This window comes from Hyalella azteca, unplaced genomic scaffold (assembly GCF_000764305.2).
Source record: "Hyalella azteca isolate HAZT.00-mixed unplaced genomic scaffold, Hazt_2.0.2 contig1345, whole genome shotgun sequence".
In the NCBI taxonomy this organism is placed as follows: Eukaryota; Metazoa; Arthropoda; class Malacostraca; order Amphipoda; family Hyalellidae; genus Hyalella; species Hyalella azteca.
In genome coordinates, this window is record NW_025931666.1 from 157,501 (window position 1) to 170,857 (window position 13,357).

Here is a 13,357-nt window from a genome sequence, read left to right on the forward strand (position 1 = left end):
ATGGTGCTAAGAGTGTGCCACTATTTATACAATATGACCCTTAATTTTTTAATGAATAATTATGGTGAACTGAAACGCAATGAGTTTTAACTCAAATGTGTGACAAACAAAGTGTTTTGCAAGTCGGCACCTCATTTCACGCGTGCGTACACTTGAAGCACATCCTATCACTCGTACATTTAAAGCATATAATTAGTTCTACTCTTGATTCTATGCACGGCGTTTCCGTCACAATTAAGAGGACCTCACAGCGACGCTGCAGTCAGGCGAGCAGGTCGCTAATGCAGACACCGCAGAAGCGATGTCCCGATACCCGACATGACTAAGCGCTCAGCAGCAGCCTACTCTTGATGATGGAGCCACCTCCCTTTGGTTACAAAGAATAGTTCGAATATAATTAACGGGTAAATTATTCTTCGTAGTGAATGGTGTTTAGAAGCTTGTTGTGATGGGCTTGCTTTTGTTGGCATAGGGTTGCTTCCGGAAAAGATTGGCATGAATGATTCCAGACATAATTAAATGTATATATATAATACATAGGAGTGGGTTTATATTAAACAAATAACTCGAAAAGATTCGTACCTCTGATAATAGAACATTAGTTTATCCGTGCATAGGGTAAAAACCCGACACTCCACTGTTCCATGGTTTCATCATACTACGATGCCACTTCTATTAGTGCTTGGTCGACAGAAATCTTTTAGCATACACAGGGAGTGAAACGAGTTGTTCATCTGACAATGGGTTGGATCCTATATTGAAAACACGGGAGGCATACGCTTCAACGGAGACGTGTATCTGCATTCAAAAAGGCCGCATAATAATAACTCGTTATCTTATTACGATCGTTATGATCATTACACTTCATAACTTTTTGCGATGCAGGAAGGTTTACATGATGCTCTTACTTTCTGCACTGCTGGTGCAGGAAAAAGTTATGCTCTGTTGAGTGCATGCTACCTAACGATAGCTTTTAATAATATTAAGTGCACCTAATTACAATATGTACTATGTAATTAATTACAATATGTAATTAATTACAATACGTACAATAATATGTAAACGGGTACTCGCATTGCTTCTTTCAAATCTCTTCCGGTCAGGCAATTGAACTCATCCCAAGCAAGCAAGAAGCACACTGTTTCCATAGGAAGCAATTTCACTTAGCTAAGAAATGCAAGTAATCCATGTAACTTTTAGAGCGTCGCAGGATGTGACTTTAATTGAAAGTTGACTGGTTAGCGAAAGACCTGCTCGTGAAATTGTTCCTTCCAGGAAATCAATTCATGAAATTCCTTCCAGTTTCACGAAAGCGGCTTTCAAGCGGAAAAGCACGCACCCGGTTAATAATTGCATTAATTTTTTTTATTAAAGAGTTGAGCAATCACATGTTCAACTTTGGTGACAAAATATACACAAATTAATTTATAACTATGTAATAAATTTTAAGTATGAAGGCTGAGATCACTTTCACCTTGAGAATTTTCAAATTCACCATGAGGAAACAAAACAACATCAAAGTTCAAGTAATAATTTAAGGCAATAATATGACAACGTTGTAATGTAATAAATGGGCAACATAGTTAAAGAGGCTTAGCATATAAAGTGGCCCATTCAGTATTTTTATACAAAGCGCTTAAGTTTTCTTTTGTTCGCAACTTCAATCTTTTATGAAATTTTATTTCACTACTTTAATGACTAAAGTTAACTCATGATAAAAATGACTCCGTGTACGAGTATGTAGAAATGACGTCGCGTAACTGCAACTTTAGAAGGCCCAGGCTCCGCGGAAGGAGTAATTGATCGACAAATCTGCTTGCGCATCCACCTCATTCTACTCCGCGCTGTCACGCCGCGCAGTGTAACGTCCCCAACTGTTGTAACGTCCCCAGCTGTTGTAACGTCCCCAGCTGTTGTAACGTCCCCAGCTGTTGTAACGTCCCCAGCTGTTGTAACGTCCCCAGCTGTTGTAACGTCCCTAGCTGTGCTCGTCCCTAGCTGTGCTAAGCCATTTAATCAAAGGTTGTCATCAGCGGTTGTCAGTATAAATGCATATCGTAAGCGACTGCACACACTCCTTTGCATATCAATTTGGAAGGAATAAACTGCTTGGCTACCGATACACAAGCAACATTCTTCTATAAAAAACTCTTCCAAATGGCTTTTACTGCTATAATCTAATAGACTCAAAACATATGCACGAATTCTTAATATTATATGCAAAGCTTTGTATATATAAGATAAGATAAACATGATTAGCAAGATAACATAAGATAGATATCCAAGAGCCTGTGAGATAAACAAGATTAACAATATAAGATAATATAGATATCCAAGAGCCTATAAGATAAACAAGATTAACAAGATAAGATAAGATAAGATAGATATCCAAGAGCCTATAAGATAAACAAGATTAACAATATAAGATGAGATAGATATACAAGAGCCTATAAGATAAACAAGATTAACAATATAAGATGAGATAGATATACAAGAGCCTATAAGATAAACAAGATTAACAATATAAGATATGACAGATATACAAGAGCCTATAAGATAAACACGAACCTCTCTGTCATATGATACGTCTCAGGAACTATGTGATACATCCTGAGGGCTTCCCCCCCCCCTCAAGATACGGCTCTGGAAGCCCCCCTCCCCCACAGGAAGCCCTCCCCCCCAAGATAACTCCCCTGAAGCAGGGATCCTTTTGTAAGGTCACTCAGAGGTCATCAGGGTCACAATATCGTCGCATTTACAGGACAACGCAGGAAATATGCTGCTACTCCTGAGAAGAAAAGACGAGTTTTCTAGTGAAGAAAGGCAGAATTCTTTCCGAGGATGAAGGGAAAAAAATGTTACATGTATGCAAAATTATTAAGCTTGATTTATGTTAATTTGAACATGTGAGAAAAGGTCTGAATTTACAATAAACTTCACTGCGCATTATGATCCTACGTAAATAATTTTTACTTGAATGAACGGGAGTTTACGATTTGACATTTGAAGAAATATTCAAAAATTTTAAAGCAATAAAAGATTTCCATGAAAATATAACAATCCTGAAGCCTCGCAAGAAATTAAATGTTTTTAGATATGAAATGGAGTATCTTCATAACAGAGCGCACTGTTCCGTGCTGTATTTGCAATTTCTTCAGGCTGTCTAATTTCAGTTATTTATTTACTTGAATTTATGTACAGGCACACAATTTTTTATTACGGTTCTGCGTTCATTGTGTATATTGATATATATCATTGTGTTGAAAATAACTTACATTTAATCACTCGTGTCTATATGAAAAATGAAATCGAATGAAATGACGAATATTGTGCAGTAAACCTATACTCTTTAAACCTTATGTTATTAGCATCGCAGTTAATATAATATAAGATGCCTAATTTCAGAATCCAATCCCAGATACAAGCTGAAATATCGATGTTTAAAAGGCCATTCGCCGGCATGGCGCAGGCAGCGCAATCCTCTACTAAACAATGTCGTCCGCTGCCTTCAATTTTGCGTATTGTCTCATCAACGAGCAGCTGGATTGAGCGATGCTCTTCAAAACTGCGACTCGACATTTTTGGTTCACTGAAAATCAGTGAAATTCCAAGTTTTAATTTAGATGCAGCCGCGGAAATGTTTGAAGCCTCTTAAAACGGACGCTACTTTTCATTGTGGCAGTTTAGCGACCGCTGGACATGCGACCAGCCAAATAACAGCGTGTCTCTTAATATACCCGCCTACCCTAATGGAACTCTTCAAATCAAATCAGATTTTTCCTGTTTTTTTATTTTGTTTTTGACCAGTTTAGGAAAGTAATCAATGTTCGCGTTGGCTGCAGTTGCTACCGTGCCAGATGAAGTATTGTGGGATGGAATTGTGACTTGTGTGCATGAATTAGATGAGATTTTGCTGAATAATTTTGAAATTTAGTTTCCAGTCACTGCCTATCCCTCCTCCATGTTAGGTAGTGTAACTAAAGAGAGAAATTGTTCGTTATTCTCACGTTATAAAATGGTATAATACTATAATAATTATCATAATATAATATAATATAATATAATATGATATAATATAATATAATATAATATAATATAATATAATATAATATAATATAAATATATTATTCAATATAGAAATGTTATATTGCAATATAACATACATTTAATATAATATTATTATAAATAGAGATAACTGTTATTCTCCAACTCCATGGTTGAGTGAATTTTTCCCTATTGGGCTTGAGTAGCAGGTAGTCTTTCTTAGCTGAATTACTTCATATAAATAGTACTGACCATTCGTTTATATGAGTTGCGCCTCGTGTGCTTTTATACTGGGCATTCATAATAAATTATATTATATACTCAAACAGGACTCAAAAATACATGAGAACTCTACGGAATATTAAACTGAGATTTCATTACTTCTGTCACACGGACAAATGAAATAGAATTCACGGCCATTATATCCACAGGTTTATGATTATCGTCGGGGCCCCTTGTAAAATGAAGGAATTTGGAACGTGATTGATTATAACTAGTACTTTTAAAATTTGAAAATTAAATTTTAACATCAAATTGCGTTGACATTGATAATCCTCAAAAATTTTCCGTAATTTAAGCTTCAAAAATGTTAGCAGAAGTGCTAGGGGCCCCAGCAGCCTGCCAGCAATCGTACCACCAACTCCGCTTCCCGCCCCAAAAATGTCTGTCGGCCGCCGCATTTGTTTCTCTTTGTTTACACTGAGAATTTTCGTGGCCACTTTAGGAGCTTCATGAAAATCTGACAAGAATTTCCATCAACAAAAATGCAAACGAGGACAATTATGCTAATGAAGCTCCGCCAGTCACAGCCGCCCGCGTCACGAGCAGCAAACGATGCTGACTCATACCACGTGCCCGTGTTGCTGTCTGACTCATACCACGTGCCCGTGCTGCTGTCTGACTCATACCACGTGCCCGTGCTGCTGTCTGACTCATACCACGTGCCCGTGCTGCTGTCTGACTCGTACCACACGTGCCCGTGCTGCTGTCTGACTCATACCACGTGCCCGTGCTGCTGTCTGACTCATACCACGTGCTCGTGCTGCTGTCTGACTCATACCACACGTGCTGCTGTCTGACTCATACCACACGTGCCCGTGCTGCTGTCTGACTCATACCACGTGCCCGTGCTGCTGTCTGACTCATACCACGTGCCCGCGCTGCTGTCTGACTCATACCACGTGCCCGCGCTGCTGTCTGACTCATACCACGTGCCCGCGCTGCTGTCTGACTCATACCACGTCCCCGTGCTGCTGACTCATACCACGTGCTCGTGCTGCTGTCTGACTCATACCACGTGCTCGTGCTGCTTGACTCATACCACGTGCCCGTGCTGCTGTCTGACTCATACCACGTGCACGTTCTGCTATCTGACTCATCAATTGTGTCTGTACTGCTGTCTACTGTCTACTGTCGGCTGTCTGCCATCTGCCGTCTATATTGTCTGTCGTCTGATGCCTGCTGTCTGCCGTCTGCTGTCTGCTTCCCTCATCCCTCCAATAACCATTCATTCCTGCCATTCGAATATCATCAAGATATTTTCTTCATATTTGTTGGCATGTTGAGAGATAACATCAATTTTCATACCTCAGTGTATGTAAATATAGTTTCAGTAGCTAAATTTTTATACGCCTTTTCTTATCGTCCAATTCAAAAGGAACCAGCTCGTCATTTTTCGGTAAATGATAATTACATTTCCTAATATTCTCTCTATGAAAAGTTTAAATCATAGCAGTTTACTGTACAAAATCAACTAAGAATAAAGAATATAAGAAACTGACAAAATAAATTATTAACCAAAGTATATACATGTATGAGATTGTCTTTTTACAATTCAGCTAAAGACGATATGATGATATTACATGATAATCATGCCACTGAATATGACACATGATGACATTATAAACTGTTCAAATTAAATGGAGATCCTCCAACGACTAAAAGTCCTCAGTACAGTTTATCATGATTGATCATTCTATTCTTCATTTGATGGAGTTAGAGCGCTGAACAATGACCACGAAACTCAAAATTTTCATTGCAACGATAATTGCGCTGAGTTGAAATTCATTTTGGTGAAGAAAATAAAATATCAATTTGCACAATGTATGAGCAAAAAAGTCGTCGTGCAGCTCTTCAAATGCAGCGTATAAACGCTCGCTAAACAACAGGTCAAAACATATCGTCATTTAACTTAAAATCAAATTGAAGCACATTGGACTACAACAAATCCTGCATTTGAATGGAAAAATCATAATAACTACCAATCTGCTTATAGATTTTAATGCCGGGGCTAAGATTCTAAAGATAATTCCGAAATGTAGAAAGAGTTCCATTTAAAGCGAGCTACGAAATGGCGCCGAAAAGAAGCTTTCGGCACAAATGCAAACGAGAGGCTGAAGAGCCTCTTAGTAGCCGCCTGGGTGAACTCCACGCAGGGGGATTACATGAGAATTTAAATTTTATAAGAAAGGAAATTGAATAAGATAAACACGTGGGTTGATGGCGTGCAAATTGAGCAAACTTTTCTGAGATAATCATTCTCGATGAACGCAAGCCGATCAAATTCAACATGCGAGTGCGTTGATTTTGCACTAGCGGCACTAATGCTGCTTCAAGTAATATTGTACAGTAGGAGGAGTTTTTACGTAGTTTGTTAGTTTATATTGAGAATGCAACCATTGTGACAATTATTTATTGTTGAGGGAAAAAATTATAAAATGTATGAAATAGTGGTGGCTGCATTATTTTCGGTTTTAGTTCCCAGCCCCAAAAAAATTAATTGAACTAATGAAGGAGAATGTTAGATAATTTTTGACATTTTACTCCTAGCTTAAATTAGTTAGGCTCTACAAACGTGGGAAAACAAGGTTCACATGCGCTTCTGAGCTTGGAATCAGAGAAGCAAAACAACAGGTGAGTCCAGTATTCAAATCAAAGCACGAGCCTGTATTCACGCTAGAATTAACAGCATTTTAAAAAGGAAGATATTTCCGATGGAAAATCGTTCAGCTCTGACGTTATATCGTAAAGTTGGATTCAAATTGCCATCGATGTTCTTATTTTTTAACAGCCTTATCTGATGCGGAATACTGTAAAAAAATATACGTATTTGGGCGTAATTTCATGTTTAGGTAAATGTTATGCATATTCTAACAAACAAAAAGTAATTTGAAATGTATTTACTTCATTCAATATGTTAATATCTATACCTAACAACAGACTTAATTACACTAGGCGAGTGATGCATGATATGATCGCATGCTGCGAGCTGCTGATGCATAATTTGAACATCACTTGTGCCTCAAGCGTGGTGCTTGTACAGCATCAATGAATCTAATAGAGCACGAAATATCATTCATTATATTTATATCATTTATTAAATATTATATAATATTATATTAGTTATTTCAGTTATATTTCAGTTATTATTATATTATTATATTATTATATTATTATAATTATATTATATAATATTATATTATAATATTTTATTAAAATATTATATATTACATAATATTATATATTATCATTTATTATATTATTAAATAACAATATGATCGCTTGCAGCGAGCTGCTGATGCATAATTTGAACATCACTTGAGCGCATCAAGCGTGGTGCTTGTACAGCATCAACACAATTTTTATCCTGCCGAGTTTGGCTCTTCATACCAAATTGATCTCTTCACGTGACCGATCCCTGGTAGAAGCTGGGTTTTAGTTTAAGGTTAAGTGTCCCAAAATCGCCTTAATGCAGTCAAGGTGCGTTTGTGAATACTTTAGATAAATTATATATTTATAGATTGCGTATTTCACAAATGTACCGAACATGTAAATTAGCTTTAGTTGAAGGAACTCTGTCACCTCATGTATTAAAAAACGAAAAAAATCGTATCTCGGAAAATTTGCTGAAAACTAATCAATTATTTGGTCATAAAGCCTCCTCGTAGTATAGCACCTAAAATTGATTTTTGAAAATAAAACTCATATATAGTACCACACCTAAATTTCCGCAATGGCTTACTGCCAAATATGCGTGCTAACAAATTTCGGACACAGAATGCTGTGAAGGATAAGCGCTCCTTTTAATGTACAAAAATATAGCCCAGTAAAGATACAATGCAATGTCGAAGAAGTGAAAGGCAAACAACTCTTCAGAAACAGAATAAAACCATTTTCTTCAGTGATATTCGTACGACGTTCTCCCGGCGCTTGTAGAATCTCGCCCAAAATGCCAAATGTTGGACACGGTTGAGCAGCCCTCGTCCTGCGATCAGCCGTTGATTTGTTGACTCTCGGTCTCAATTTTGTCTCGTAATGACATTCAGTGTTGACACACTTCTTGACACAGAGACGGTTGAGTCAGTTCAGTCAATTTTCCTGATTTTAAATCGCTAAAAAACTGTCGTCGAATGGAAAGCAAACGAAATAAGGAAGCTGCTCCCAAGAATGCGAGTTTATGTTCCTCAATAATTCGGAAAGAAAATTCCAATTAGTTTCATTAGCTCAATCCATAAACGTCTCAGAACATTGTAGTGATCCACATTCCCATTTCAAATAGAGCAAAATTTTCTTTTACAAGAATAAGAGGAAGCAAATAATTCAAAACAAAAATTAAAAAATTACAACGCGAAATAAATCCTTGCAAATTGATCACAGTTCAAGTGATATTGTTGCGGCCTTTGCTGTAACCTATGCCGGTAATTTGCATGCAGCAACAACAGCAGCAGTGACATAGCAGCGTTTCATGCAGCAATAACAACAACAACAGCATTGCAGCGTTCCATGCAACAACAGCAGCAGTGACATAGCAGCGTTTCATGCAGCAATAACAACAACAGCAGCATTGCAGCGTTCCATGCAACAACAGCAGCAGTAACATCTAACAAGAGCAGTAAGGAACTCGGACTCGCATATACTGAAGCGGCAAGAAGCACACAATAAAATCAAAATGTACAAATGCATCGGTAATTTTATGATCGCTGCTTAACAAATTTACAAATTAATAAAAATGTGAAAACAATGGAAGCTATATGAAAATTTATTACAATTTCTTCGAATTAGTTCCCATCATTATTGCCATAATTAGTTTAAAATTTGGGAATAAAGGTGTGATCAACAAGCACAATTAAGATTGCAAAGTTTATAATAAACAGAGTTTCATTATTAAGAATTGAAGTAGTTGAAGAAATATCTATTAATCATTTAAGAACAATAGGCACTGTCCAACAGCTACTATATATTGAGCAAGCGTATGTTGAGAACCCAATATCCTTAAGGCGATAGCACCGGAAGAGGAAGCTATATAAGGTCTCAAATTGCTTACAACGGACACCGATAGAGCAATTATTATTTCATTGACAATTACAGTAACAGTTGCAGCAATTGTTGCAGCAATAACAGCAGCAAAAATTTCACTAATATCTGCAGCGGTACTTCAGACATATCCATGCGTCAATGAAGCTGCAATTTCAGCAGGAGCGCAGTATAATATGGCGCTGCGGCAGGAGTTACATCTGCGACAGAAAACAGCTGCCGCAGCCAAAGCCTTCTTAGGAAATTAAATTTGCATCAATAAATTATCTTTTGCCTGTCTTTCAGCGAACATTTTAGATGGATCACAGTTATTAAATGTAAAATAAGACACAATGCTAAGGTGGTGCCACATTACATGCGTGTAGGACACATCACACACAGGCATAACGTGCGTGTGACACATGACATTTCTGTGTAGTAGAGATGTATTATAGTATTCATTCTGATTCATGGGAATTTTTTATGGTCCTGGTTTCGGAAGAAAAAGGATACATCTAAAATCCAAATTTGAAATAATATCCCAAAATTTAATTCGCTCCGTAAATGAATATATATAATTTTCGATAATAAATGAGTGATGTTCTTCACAAATAACACAATTGCGCCGCGAGAAAAGAAACAAGCGCCGAGGCGCAGCCTGAGCGCCGCGCCAGTCGCCCGCTCCGTCATTGGCGGGGGCGGCATTGCGCGCCGATGACGTCATCACGGCACTAAAACTCCGCTAATTTGTCACTCAAGTGCGCAGCGTATTACTGAAGCTGCTAGCACCCACGCAGATCAAATATCTGCGTGTTTTTTGGTCATTAGTTCATTTAAAAAGTGGCATATAATCGTGCAATGTCTGATTATAATTATAAATTCTTTGATAAATTCTTCATCTAAATAATGCCATTGTATTGTACATTGTTCAATCATAACACTAAATTACTCGATCGGTCCTTCATAAAAATAATGCCATTGTACTGTTCAATACTCAGTCAATTAAAAAACCGGCAATTTCATTGATAAATTTCTAAAATTAATTTTAATTTAATGTCGGGAACACGAAACCGTTTAATAAGTCATTTCTACACAAATCGGACAAAAGTTGTCTCAATCGACATGTTTCTCTTGCACTTTCCATCATTTGCTTCTTCGATAGCTTTTAATTTCATATTCGTCGCTCAATTCGAAACTAATGTTTATATTCGTTTTATAGGTTGGTGATCGAATACACGATTTTCCATCTTCTCTTATAAAAATCGCTTTCTAATAAACAAAAACATAAGATTGAAAGAATCATGGCACATACAATTTGTATTACACACGTAGTACATTTAATGCCCACTTGCACATTATTAAACCAAATAAACCCTTTATTTCGAACATATGGCATGACGTTGGATATGTAGTCCATTACTGGACCGAAACATGAGCTAAAACACATATACCTTATACTCACTTCAACCAAGATGATGCACAGCACAGAACTATAAAGTCAAGCAGGCGGACTTATATCAATTACCGTTAAACTGCGCTAGACGTACCGGCACAGGTCTCAAAAATGTTTCAAGAACTTAAAATTTGATAAAACAATTCATTAAATATGTTAATTGATGCAAATATCTTGCACAGGGCGGTCGAAACTAGAGCTTATATATTTCGAAAATGACCGTTCGTCTGCATGCACCACATGACATTTTTATCAACCACAAATGCTGCCGCGTTAATATATCCTTAGTTTCTGAAAGAATAAAACTTGCTGGGTTCTCTATGTAAAGGTTATCTGACTCTCACTTACCATCGCAAAGGTAGCCTGTTAATCTTGTAATCCGAGCAACCTTTAACGTCATCGTTAATGAATGAACGACTTGTTTCATTTATTCGTGTCGGGATAACACGTCCTAATTTTCCTGAACCTTTATCTATCTCCAAGTTTATCAATCCCCGCAAATGAACAGTCAGATTCTGGTAACAGCTTTTTCTTGCGGTATGGCACTATCATTGTACAAAAATTACAGTGTACAAATAAATCATAAAATCAGCCACAAACAGCACTTATTGCAGGTAATTGTATTTGTGCCGTTGATTTAAATCACCCTTAAAGATTTCCGTTGATGAGAGAAACGCCACCAGCACTGAGGCAGACGTATAACTAAGCTGAGAAGATGATTCGTACAGAGCTTGAAGTAGAATCGTCAACCGAAATCTTCCTTAGGATTAAACACTCACTATAAGAATGGTAAAAGTTCGTGACACAAAATTAGGCTCATGACACATGTATTTGACACAATGAAAATTTTTGGGAAACTTTTGCCCCCCGTACCAAAATCATGGTATGTGCAATTAACACTTAATTAGGTTTACAAGTGTTTTTGACGCAAGAATCAGAGTAAGGCACTGGTTCTGGATATAGGGAGAAGCTTGTGATGCAACTGTACCCAATACAAAATTCTCAACACCATTATTAAACACAGCAAAATAAAGCGCCTGCAACAAGAATTTATAACAAGACCAAGTTTATTTGACGCAAGAAACAATTGACACAACTTGGATTGACCCATCAATGAGTTGACACATTAATTCAGTCCCGAGTGTCAGGATTGAGCTCTCATTTGAAGCACATAATGGAAGGGCAGAATTATTCATGGAGTCTCGTCCTCACCCGATAACCGTTCAAGCCGCGACTGCAGCGCCGGCCACGCCGCGGCCCAGGCGGCTTAACTAGGTTGGGATTTGCCGTAGTGTTTGATAAAAAATTATTTATTTGAGCAACTTTCCTCTAACGAAATTGGATTTTATGCTAGTATAGCTCTATTTTTAATGAATAAATCAATTGATGAAAGCCGAAATGAAGGCGCCGTTAACACAGGTAAGTTCTGTGGCATGAAAAATTCACTCTTAACCCGCTACCACCGTATGTCACTCTCCGGGAATATAACTTTCAACTTGAATTATACGTAAACTATTGAGTGTAGAGACCTTAGGACGTTTGTACGCAACAGAGAACATTTTAAAGTTGTAGTACGTGGCGACAACCATCATGTGCAAGTCATTTTGCGCTCACTAGGACGTATCTTTTTTAGGAATTAGGCTTGTGACAATATTGCTTAGGTTACTCATGTCAGGCGGTGGAGGGTTAACTCATGTCGTATTCAATTCCTGCAGATGTATCACCGAACTTCATCTGCTGCATAGTCTCTAGTAAGATTTTGTCATTAATTAACCTAGCCTTTATTTTCAGAGAACTTACTAACTTCCAAAAGTTCAAGGCTGTTAACAATTACCATGCCAAGAATACATACAATCATAAGCTACTTACCTACGAGATGGGCCATAAAGGCTGCGGCGAGCGTAACCACACCAGCCTCTACCATCGTCGTCAGCCGTTAGTCCTCACGACCGCAAATTATCTCCTGAGATATCCTGTACGGAGGAAAAAATAATTTAGTTAATATAATAATAGTTTTCTATGAAATTTTTTCGTTTCATTGTTTATAAATGACACAACAAAGTCTCATCTGAAATAACTCGAACACGAGGATTAAACTCTGAAGTGTAAGGATTATGCCGGGTTCACGCCACACTGTCGGGCACGTGCCAGACATATGCCAGTCACGGTCCAGTCCAATATTATTTAATGCATTTCTATAGCAGCATTCACACCACCCGTGCAAGGCACCTGCCATGGCATGGTCTGAATGCTACTATGGAAATGCATTAAATAATATGGCACCGGACCGTGACTGGCATATACCGAAGATATATGGCACCTATACAGTATATATGGCATGGCACCGGCATATATGGCACCGGACCGTGGCTGGCATATACCGAAGATATATGGCACCTATACAGTATATATGGCATGGCACCGGCATATATGGCACTGGACCGCGACTGGCATATATGGCACCGAACCTTGACTGGCATATATGGCACTGGACCGCGACTGGCATATATGGCACCGAACCTTGACTGGCATATATGGCACACGACCGAGACGGAATTATTTGGTGAG